Genomic DNA, 9,959 nt, shown 5'->3' on the forward strand with positions numbered 1-9,959 from the left:
AACTGATCTGCAATTTTGTACTTTGAGATTTTACCTCGAGATCTCCATTTGGTCTATAGAGAACTTGACATCTCGTTAAGTATATTGGCTTATCGAGATCTCTAATACTCCATAGCAAATTTGACTTGTAGAGTTCTCTCAGTTCTCTATAAGAGAATTTGGCTTATAGAGATCTCTAGTCTTTATATCTTCACTTTGACTTATCGATATCTCTGAGTTCTCTAATGGCTAATTGACTTGTCGATAACTCAGAGTTCTCTAGTCAAATTTGACTAGTCAAATTTGACTTGTCGACAACTCATAGTTCTCTAGTGAATTTTGGCATGATATCTCTGAGTTCTCTAGTGAAATTTGACTTATCGATAACTCATAATTCTCTAATGAATGTTGACTTGTCGATAACTCTTAGTTCTCTAATGAAGAAATGACCAGTCGATATCTTTGTTAGGGCAAAAACATGCGCTAAAATTCACGCAAGTATACGCGTTCGCAAGTAGTATAAGATATAAATCAGATTCGTTCCCACAGAGACTGGTTTAGGTTAAGTTCAATTTATGCACCTATGCAACAATGTATGGTTATCGCTCAATGCTAAGACAAATAAAAAATTAGGTTTTTATTAAACTAAGAGATTATACTAAATAACATTAACTAAGAGAATTGAGGTTGAATTACTATATATGACAAACATGGGATTCTAACTTCATTAAATACTTCATTCAATAGCCTTATTGTTCTTAACCTTAGCATGTAATGGTGATGACACTAATCAGATAACACGAAACTAGTAAACGCCAAATTTCGTTGTACGAATACCTTACTACCAAGAATTCACAAAAGAGATAGAAGTTGAATAGACACCAATTATGCTCAGTCCTTATATGTCTATAAGAATTGAAAACATAACGGTTTAATGCGCAAGTTATCTATCGTGATTACATAGGACAAGTAAGATGGTTAAAATTACCTACGAATCATGCATAACAAATACATGAACCTATGCTAGCATCCCAACTTCTAAACCTCTATATTCACTATCGCTTCAATAGAGATTAACACGCTATCTTATATGTTAGCTACACACATAAGACGAATAAGCACAACCAATACTAGGATATCAATCAATCACCACACTCCAAGATATCGAAACAAATTAATTATTGAAATCAATAAGTAAATCCGCTAGAATCCCATGACAACGATTAGTTCATAATCGAACTCATCGTCACCATGGGTTCCAATGAAAGCATGGTATAAACAAGGTCTTAATAAACTGAATAATAATCAAACGAATAAACGAGATCTAGGTTCAACAAGAATGAAAATGAGCATCCAAAGTTACAACTATTTTCAAAGAATCACAAGTAAAAAACAAGATCTTTTCTTTCAGAGTTGTTTTGTGCTTCTAGGTCTTCTCCTTGGTATCCCAAACTTCCCGGATGATTAAAACCCTTTTTTAAAGTATATATAAGCCCATATTGGACCTGGACCCTTAAAATCGTCAAATTCCACTCAAATAGGTTTTTTCAGCAAAATCAGCGAAGTCAGCCGCGCATCAGCACGCGGTCGTGTGCCGGTCGGAGGCGGCCGCGTGTCAGCAGGCGGTCGCGTGCACTTCTGACGCGGCCGCGTGCAGCCTTTCTGGAAAAATCCTGATGAATCTTTTTTTGCCCATAACTTGAGTTCTACTCGTCAGAATTAGGCGATTCAACTGTCCACGTGAAGCTAACGAGATTCTCTATAACTTGACAATGGCCTTGGCTTCCAAATCTGATCACTTTTCATCATATTTCCTTTAAAAGATCCTTTCTTCATTTAACTGATACCTGAAATGTAATAACACAAAAACACATCAAAATACCGACAACTTGAGTCCAAAACACCAATTTAAACTTGTAATGAAGCATTCCAAGTGGATATAAAATCCACTTATCACACCCCCAAACTTGAAATGATGCTTGTCCTCAAGCATAAACAGACTCAAAACTACAAAACAAACCTAATGCATGAATGCAACTACTTGAATGCACTAAATGATAATGCAATCTATCCCCTCAGAATAGCCATAACCAAATGAATAAGCCAATGCCTCTAAGAATGCAATGACTTAAAATAGATTTCGAATAAAATCCCACAAACCAACTCACAAACCAGAAACGTGCGTGTGTGGAATGCTTAACAGATATCTCTCGATACTAGATCAATAACCATAACTTATCTATCATCGAAACAATCAAAAGTTTATAAACAGAATAGATAATAAACGCATTATGACTCACAACACCTCCTTTCTACTAGAGTTATACAAGGATTCACACTATTATTGAATACATAACAAAGATGCTTATTTGACCGTGCAATGAATGAGGTCCTAAAAGACTTATGCAATAATACCCACGTAGCGAGCGTTATGTTAGCGGATCACATACTATAAAAGCCTTAGGTCACTAGGCACAAAGTCCCCTAGAACTTAATAACTCGAGTATTAAAGAGCCCACTCTTGATCAATTATGCATAAACACATACTTTTTTTCTTTTTTTTTTCTTTTTTTTCTTTTTTCTTTTTTTCCAATAATTTCTAAATGAGTGCGTTTCGCTCCATCTCATTCAACCCTAGACTACTCATAATAATATGAGCCGGCTACTAGCCATTTGACGCCTAGCCTTACAACAACTAGCAATGAAATCCAAGTTTTTCTCTAGAGAAAAAAATCAGTGTTTTTACGTCATTACGAGAATATCACAAATTCTAAATATAACCAAGTGATTAAATCTCAACAACAAACAAGTATGATCATGATCTAGATCAAAAGCAACCCTATAAGACTTTGTGAAAATATTTGTTTCTGGCATGCAAATCAATTCATTAGGACTTAAACATCCCTCTATCCGTCATCACCACACTCAAATCAACATTAACTTATCAAATATCATAGTTCATCTTAAGGGATCATGCTAAATATGAATGCAAATACAACTATATGAAATCACATAAAAATAAACAAATATGTCCTAAATGAACAATCATGCAAAAATATGAATGAACTACAACTACACATGCAATATGAATCTATATGGACACACACACTACTAATCCTTACATTATCACCCCCAAACTTAAAATTTTCAATGTCCTCATTGAAGGCAATAATAAGGATTTCAGGAATACCTAGTCGTCAGAAAGATCACCTTCTTCGGGTGGAGGATCAGGTGGCCAATCAACCTCAACACCAGTGGCTCAGAAAATAGTGCCCAAAGCCTCTGTCACATCTGCAGCAAAATGACGGTGAATGTCATACATGGCCTCCATACGCCTAATTACTCACCTGTACTACTCATCACCAACATCAGTCCTATCAACTACCTGCTGCACATGAGAATAACCCTCTGTAGGCATTGAAGGGTTCGTTCGGCTACCCTCTATATCATCAAAGATATATCCCAAGCTCTTATCATGTGGTGCACCTAAGAATGCATAACTCAAGTGATCTGGCAGTGGGTGAAGCTCAAGTGTGGAAATATCTTCAATAGACGGCTCAAGATGCTCCTGAGAAATTTTCAGCTCTACTAACCCAAGAGAATCGAATGGCATATCCAACTTCCTCTTCCACGGAAGTGCATTCAAAACCCGAAGTTGCTTTGCTCCTTCCTTGTTATCAATAACTGATTTCCCCATTAAGGATCTCTCTAAGGTCTCTGACTTTGGCAATTGCTCAAGCTCTGAATTTACTAGAGAGTCAATCCACTCTACTTTAAAGCACTTCTCTTTAGCTGTGGGTAACTTTATTTCCTTGAACACATTAAAAGTGACCTTTTGATCGTAAACCTTCATTGTAAGCTCTCCTTTTTGTACATCAATCATAGTTCGGCCAGTAGCTAAGAATGGTCTCCCCAAAATAATGAGAATCTTCTTATCTTCCTCGAAATTAAGAATTACAAAGTCAGAAGGGAAGATGAGTTTATCCACCTTGACCAAGACATCCTCCACTATACCTCGTGGATAAGCGATGGAACGGTCAGCTAGTTGTAATGACATGTATGTTGGTTTCGGATCAGGCAGACCAAGCTTCTTGAAGATAGATAAGGTTATCAGATTGATGCTAGCTCCTAAATCACATAAACACTTATCGAATGACAAGTTTCCGATGGTGCAAAGAATAGTGAAGCTTCCAGGATCTTTAAGCTTCGGAGGCAACTTCTGTTGCAGCACAGCACTGCATTCCTCCGTTAGAGCAACGGTCTCTAAGTCATCGAGCTTCACTTTTCGAGAGAGAATACCTTTCATTAACCTCGCATAGCTAGGCATCTGTTCAAGAGCTTTAGCGAAAGGTATGTTGATATGAAGTTTCTTGAACACCTCCAAAAACTTCTCAAACTGCTTATCCAGCTTTTTCTTTTGCAGCCTCTTAGGAAAAGGAGGTGGAGGATAGATCTGTTTCTCCCCTGTATTAATTTTAAGGAGGAGTGTGTTCCGCAGTAGTCTTCCTTGGTTCCACCTCTGCTTCCTTCTACACTTCTTCTTCAGCCACAACTGTATTTTCTGAAACTTGAGATTTTTCAGGCTCTTCGTCTTGCTGAATTTGGGGGCTTGCGACCTTTCCAGACCTTAAGGTGATGGCGTTCACCTATTCTTCAACTTCCCTCATGCCTGGATTTGTTTCTGTATCACTAGGAAGCGTTCCTGGTGGTCGATTCAATAAGGCATTAGAAATTTGCCCTATTTGGTTCTCTAGAGTCTTGATAGAAACAGCCTGGCTTTGGCATATAAGAGCCTGGTTTTTGCACATAAGCCGCAACTCCTCCAATTCAGATTTTTCATTCGAAGATAGACATGCACCAAGAGTTTGTTGTTTTGGTGTAATTTGTTCCTGAAAACCAGGAGGGTTGAATAGCTTATTTCCAAACTGCTGGAACGGCTATTACATCGCATTCTGATTGTTGCTCCAGCTGAAGTTAGGGTGATTCCAGTTGTCAGGATGATAAGTGTCTAGAACTGGTTGCTGTGATCTCTGAAAGTTATTCACAAACTGAGTTGAGTCACTAGATATAGCGCATTGCTCCGTCACATGCGGACCTGCACACATCTCACAAACACTAATTATCTGCTTAACACCATAGTTAGCCATAGAATCGATCTTCATAAACAACGCCTTTAGTTGAGCAGTGATAGCCGTAGCTGTATCCACTTCAAGAACTCCTACTATCTTGCCCTGTGGACATCTCTGGGTTGGATACTGATATTCATTAGTAGCCATCAATTCAATTAGATTATAAGCTTCCTCATAGCTCTTTGTCCATAATGCTCCGCCTGATACTACATCGAGCATGGGTCTGGACTGTGCTCCCAACCCATTGTAAAAATAATTGATGATCATCCAATCAGGCATTCCATGATGAGGATACTTCCTAAGCATCTCCTTGTAGTGCTCCCAAGCTTCATATAGTGATTCTCCCGTTTGCTGCGCAAATTGAGTAATAGCATTCCTGAGTGCAGATGTCTTCGCCATAGGGAAGAATTTAGTAAGAAACTTCTGAGCAAGATCTTCCCAAGTAGTAATCGTACCAGCTGGTAGAGAATGTAACCAGCTCTTAGCCTTGTCCCTCAGAGAGAATGGGAATAGTCTTAGCTTCACAGCATCTTCAGAAACACCGTTGAACTTGAAGGTGTCGCAGATCTCAATGAAATCCCTAATGTGCATATTGGGATCTTCCGTTGAAGAACCCCCAAACTGGATTGAATTCTACACCCATTGAATTATGCCAGGCTTGATCTCAAAGGTATTAGCTGTGATAGCTGGCTGGACAATGCTAGATTGAATGTCATTGATCTTGGGTTGAGAAAAATCCATCAAGGCTTTCGTTCGTGCTGCTGGATTTCCCATTGTAATGAGTACCTGAAACACAAACAAATAAACCGTGAAAGTATTAGAATCCGAGTCAGTGAACTTTAACAACCACTGATGACAAGCACATAAACTACAAATTAACACCGAGTCCCCGACAGCAGCGCCAAAAACTTGTTAGAGTGAAAACACGCGCTAAAATTCATGCAAGTATACGCGTTCACAAGTAGTATAAGATATAAATCAGATTCATTCTCACAGAGACTGGTTTAGGTTAAGTTCAATTTATGCACCTATGCAACAATGTATGGTTATCTCTCAATGCTAAGACAAATAACAAATTAGGTTTTTATTAAACTAAGAGATTATAATAAATAACATTAACTAAGAAAATTGAGGTTGAATTACTATATATGACAAACATGGAATTCTAACTTCATTAAATACTTCATTCAATAGCCTTATTAATTTTAACCTTAACATGTAATGGTGATGACACTAATCAGATAACACGAAACTAGTAAACACCAACTTTTGTTGTACGAATACCCTACTACCAAGCATCCACAAAAGAGAAGTTGAATAGACACCAATTATGCTGAGTCCTTATATGTCTATAAGAATTGAAAACATAACGGTTTAATGTGCAAGTTATCTATCGTGATTACATAGGGCAAGTAAGATGGTTAAAATTACCTACGAATCATGCATAACAAATACATGAACCTATGCTAGTATGGTAAGTTCTAAACCTCTATATTCACTGTCGCTTCAATAGAGATTAACACACTATCTTATATGATAGCTACGCGCATAAGACGAATAAGCACAACCAATACTAGGATATCAATCAATCACCACACACCAAGATATCGAAACAAATTAATTATTGAAATCCATAAGTAAATCCGCTAGAATCTCATGACAACGATTAGTTCAAAATCGAACTCATTGTCACCATGGGTTCCAAGGAAAGCATGGTATAAACAAGGTCTTAATAAAACTGAATAATAATCAAAGTACGAATAAACGAGATCTAGGTTCAACAAGAATGAAAACGAGCATCCAAAGTTATAACTATTTTCAAAGAATCACACGTAGAAAACAAGATCTTCTTTTTCAGAGTTGTTTTGTGCTTCTAGGTCTTCTCCTTGGTATCCAAATCTTCCCGGATGATGAAAACCCTTTTTTAAGTATATATAAGCCCATATTGAACCTGGACCCTTAAAATCATCAAATTCCACTCAAATAGGGTTTTTCAGCGAAATTAGCGAAGTCAGCCGCGCATCAGCACGCGGTCACGTGCGGGTCAGAGGCGGCCGCGTGTCAGCAGGCGGTCGCGTGCACTTCTGACACGGCCGCGTGCATCCTTTTTGGAAAATTCTGATGAGTCTTATTTTGCCCATAACTTGAGTTTTACTCGTCAGAATTAGGCGATTCAACTGTCCACGTGAAGCTAACGAGATTCTCGACAACTTGACAATGGACTTTGCTTCCAAATCTGATCACTTTTCATCATATTTCCTTTAAAAGCTCCTTTCTTCATTTAACTGATACCTGAAATGCAATAACACAAAAATACATCAAAATACCAACAACTTGAGTCCAAAACACCAATTTAAGCTTGTAATGAAGCGTTCTAAGTGGATATAAAATCCACTTATCAATCTCCAACCTCCATGTCTTCAATTTGGCTTGTCGATATCTCTGTGAGTTTTCTAGTGCCTTTCCTGACTTCTCGATAAGTCATTTTGAGTTCTTAAATGACTTCTCTATAACACTAAATCTGTGACTTGTAGAGATCTTGACTTAGAATATTTTTCCTAAAACAGATTTATTCAACTCCAAGCTTCTTCATAATTCTCCCGAGGCATGATCTTCTTGATCTTCTTCCAGATAGAATTCTTAGACTTGACACTGTTTATAGAAAAGGACTTCAGTCTGCTCATTTGACATTTTTACAGACTTTAAGTGTCACAAGTACAAAATACAAATTAAGATAATAATACAACTTCCTTAGGGTTGACAAATTATCTTAGTCTTGTTAAGGTACAGGCATGTCTTGCACAACAATCTCCCCCAATTTTTGAGAAGATTGTTTAACACAAATTCATGCCTGTTAACAAGACTAACCCCAAGTTTAAAATGATGGAAAATAAAACTAATACATAGGGCTTGATACAGTTACAACTTTTGTTCAACATAAGATTTACATGGTTCAATGGTTACAAGTATCAGGTAAAGACAGTTTTTGTATCTGCTTCTTCCCTAAGAACATCCTACAAGTGATCTAGAATTTCAAGTTCTTCTATGATAGGTGTTCCATTTAGAGCTTCTACAAGTTTTTGTCTTGCTACCTTGGGGTAACCACTGTCTAGCAAATCTATTCTAAACCTTGAGAATCCACCAGCTTTAATGTTTAGAAATTTCCCATCTTTAGAGATTCTGCTCATTCCTTTGGCCTTTAGCTCTTCTGATCTTTTTATATACATCTCTATTTCTTCATCATACTTCCTCCTTCTTTCTTCAGCTTCAGCCTCATTTCTTTTCTTTGTTTCCTCCTTTTCAATCAACTATTCAGCTAGAACTGATCTACATGCCCTTGTAGCAGTATCCTTTAGTAAACTTATCACTCTTTTAATTTATGTTGGTGACAGAGAATCTATTAATTCATTGCCAAGAAAAGTGAATGACCCATCTTCAAAATAAATTCTAACTTCTCTCATGGAAACAACCCAGACTTTAACTATTTCTTCAGCTAGATGTTAGAAATAATCTTCATCTGAGGTGCACCAATTTAGAGGTAGAAAGTCAGACTCCTTAAAACAGTTCCAGATGGCCCTTTCAACGACTTCTTCATTCTTTGTAGGCTTAACTTTCTTAGGCTTTCTCCCAACAGATTTGTGCTTGATTTTTAGTGAGGGTTTGGCTAAAGGTAGGGTTGTCATTTTCTTGAGATTTGTCTTGCTTGTGGTGATTGAAATTTTTAGGAAAGAGTTGGCTGTTTGTTTGTACAGAAATTTTGGCTTTGAGATTTGAGGTGGTTTGATGTTTGAGATAGATGATATTGTAGGTTGAGCTGAGATTGAGCTAGTTGTGTTTGGATTTTTAAGGATTGGTGTGGTTCTGAGTCATCATAAAGCTTCTTGCTCCTCCTCTCATCCCTTCTCTTCTTTTCTTCATCTTTCTTATCATCCTCCTTCTTCTTCTCTCCACCCTTGCTGCCAGATGGCTTACTGGATTGACTGGGATTTGAGCCAGAAGGATTTTGATCATCTTTCTTCTGATCATCATCATCCAAATCATCCTTGTTGATTTGTGTCTTGGGCAAGTTGGCTTCTGCATTATCCAGATATCTCCTCAGTAGCTTTATCATTTCTATATCATCATTGTTCTTGTTTTATTGGTTTTTAAGCCAATTTCTAGGACCATGCTAAGCTTCTTGTTTCTCATGACACACTGTTTGGGGATCTGAAAATGTTTGAATTGTTTGGTGTTTGGACATATGTATGCTATACCCTTGCTTGGCTGTAGATATTCTTCAGGAAAAGCAGCCACTTGAGTATTTCTCAATTCAGTTAATAATAAGGTATCTTCATGAGTTATAACTTTGACTTTGTTGATGAAGATATCCAACTCAGATGCCCTCCTTGAGACAAGGTAATTGAGGGACACCTGCATACATCTTTCTGTCCATGAGTCATTTGCATTGATCACTATCTTCTTTTGCAGAAAATTGTCCTGATTGACCATGATCACTCTTATGAAATTAATTGTCTTATCTAGGGCCTTTTTGTATGTGAAGTGATTATTGTTGAGAGAAGCTTTTTAGGCTCTGAGTAGTTCATCAAACTCTTTGCTCAGACTAGGTCCTTCAGCAGCCCTAATAAGTCTCTCCATGTCAAAATCAACTTTTTTAGATAATTTCTTTCCAGCACCCTGGACTTGTTGTTGAGATGACCTTGATTATGCCAATATAGCCTCTATCTCCCCTTTAGTCTTGTTGGAAGGCATGAGTAGGGGAGTAGGGATTTCATGCCTAACCTGTTCAGGTAGAGAAGGTAGTGGTATGTTGAGTTTGCCCATGATGGCTCCCAAGGCTATAGAATTTTGCAT

General features: G+C 37.6%; 1 non-coding gene across 1 annotated transcript; it reads left to right on the top strand.

Annotated features, from left to right (window-relative positions):
• The first annotated feature begins 5,385 nt into the window (after positions 1–5,385).
• Positions 5,386–5,492, top strand: LOC141709987 (small nucleolar RNA R71). Its single transcript, XR_012570532.1, has one exon. It is a non-coding gene; the product is annotated as a small nucleolar RNA R71 (small nucleolar RNA).
• The last annotated feature ends 4,467 nt before the right edge of the window (positions 5,493–9,959 follow it).

This window comes from Apium graveolens, chromosome 2, assembly GCF_009905375.1.
Source record: "Apium graveolens cultivar Ventura chromosome 2, ASM990537v1, whole genome shotgun sequence".
NCBI lineage: Eukaryota > Viridiplantae > Streptophyta > Magnoliopsida > Apiales > Apiaceae > Apium > Apium graveolens.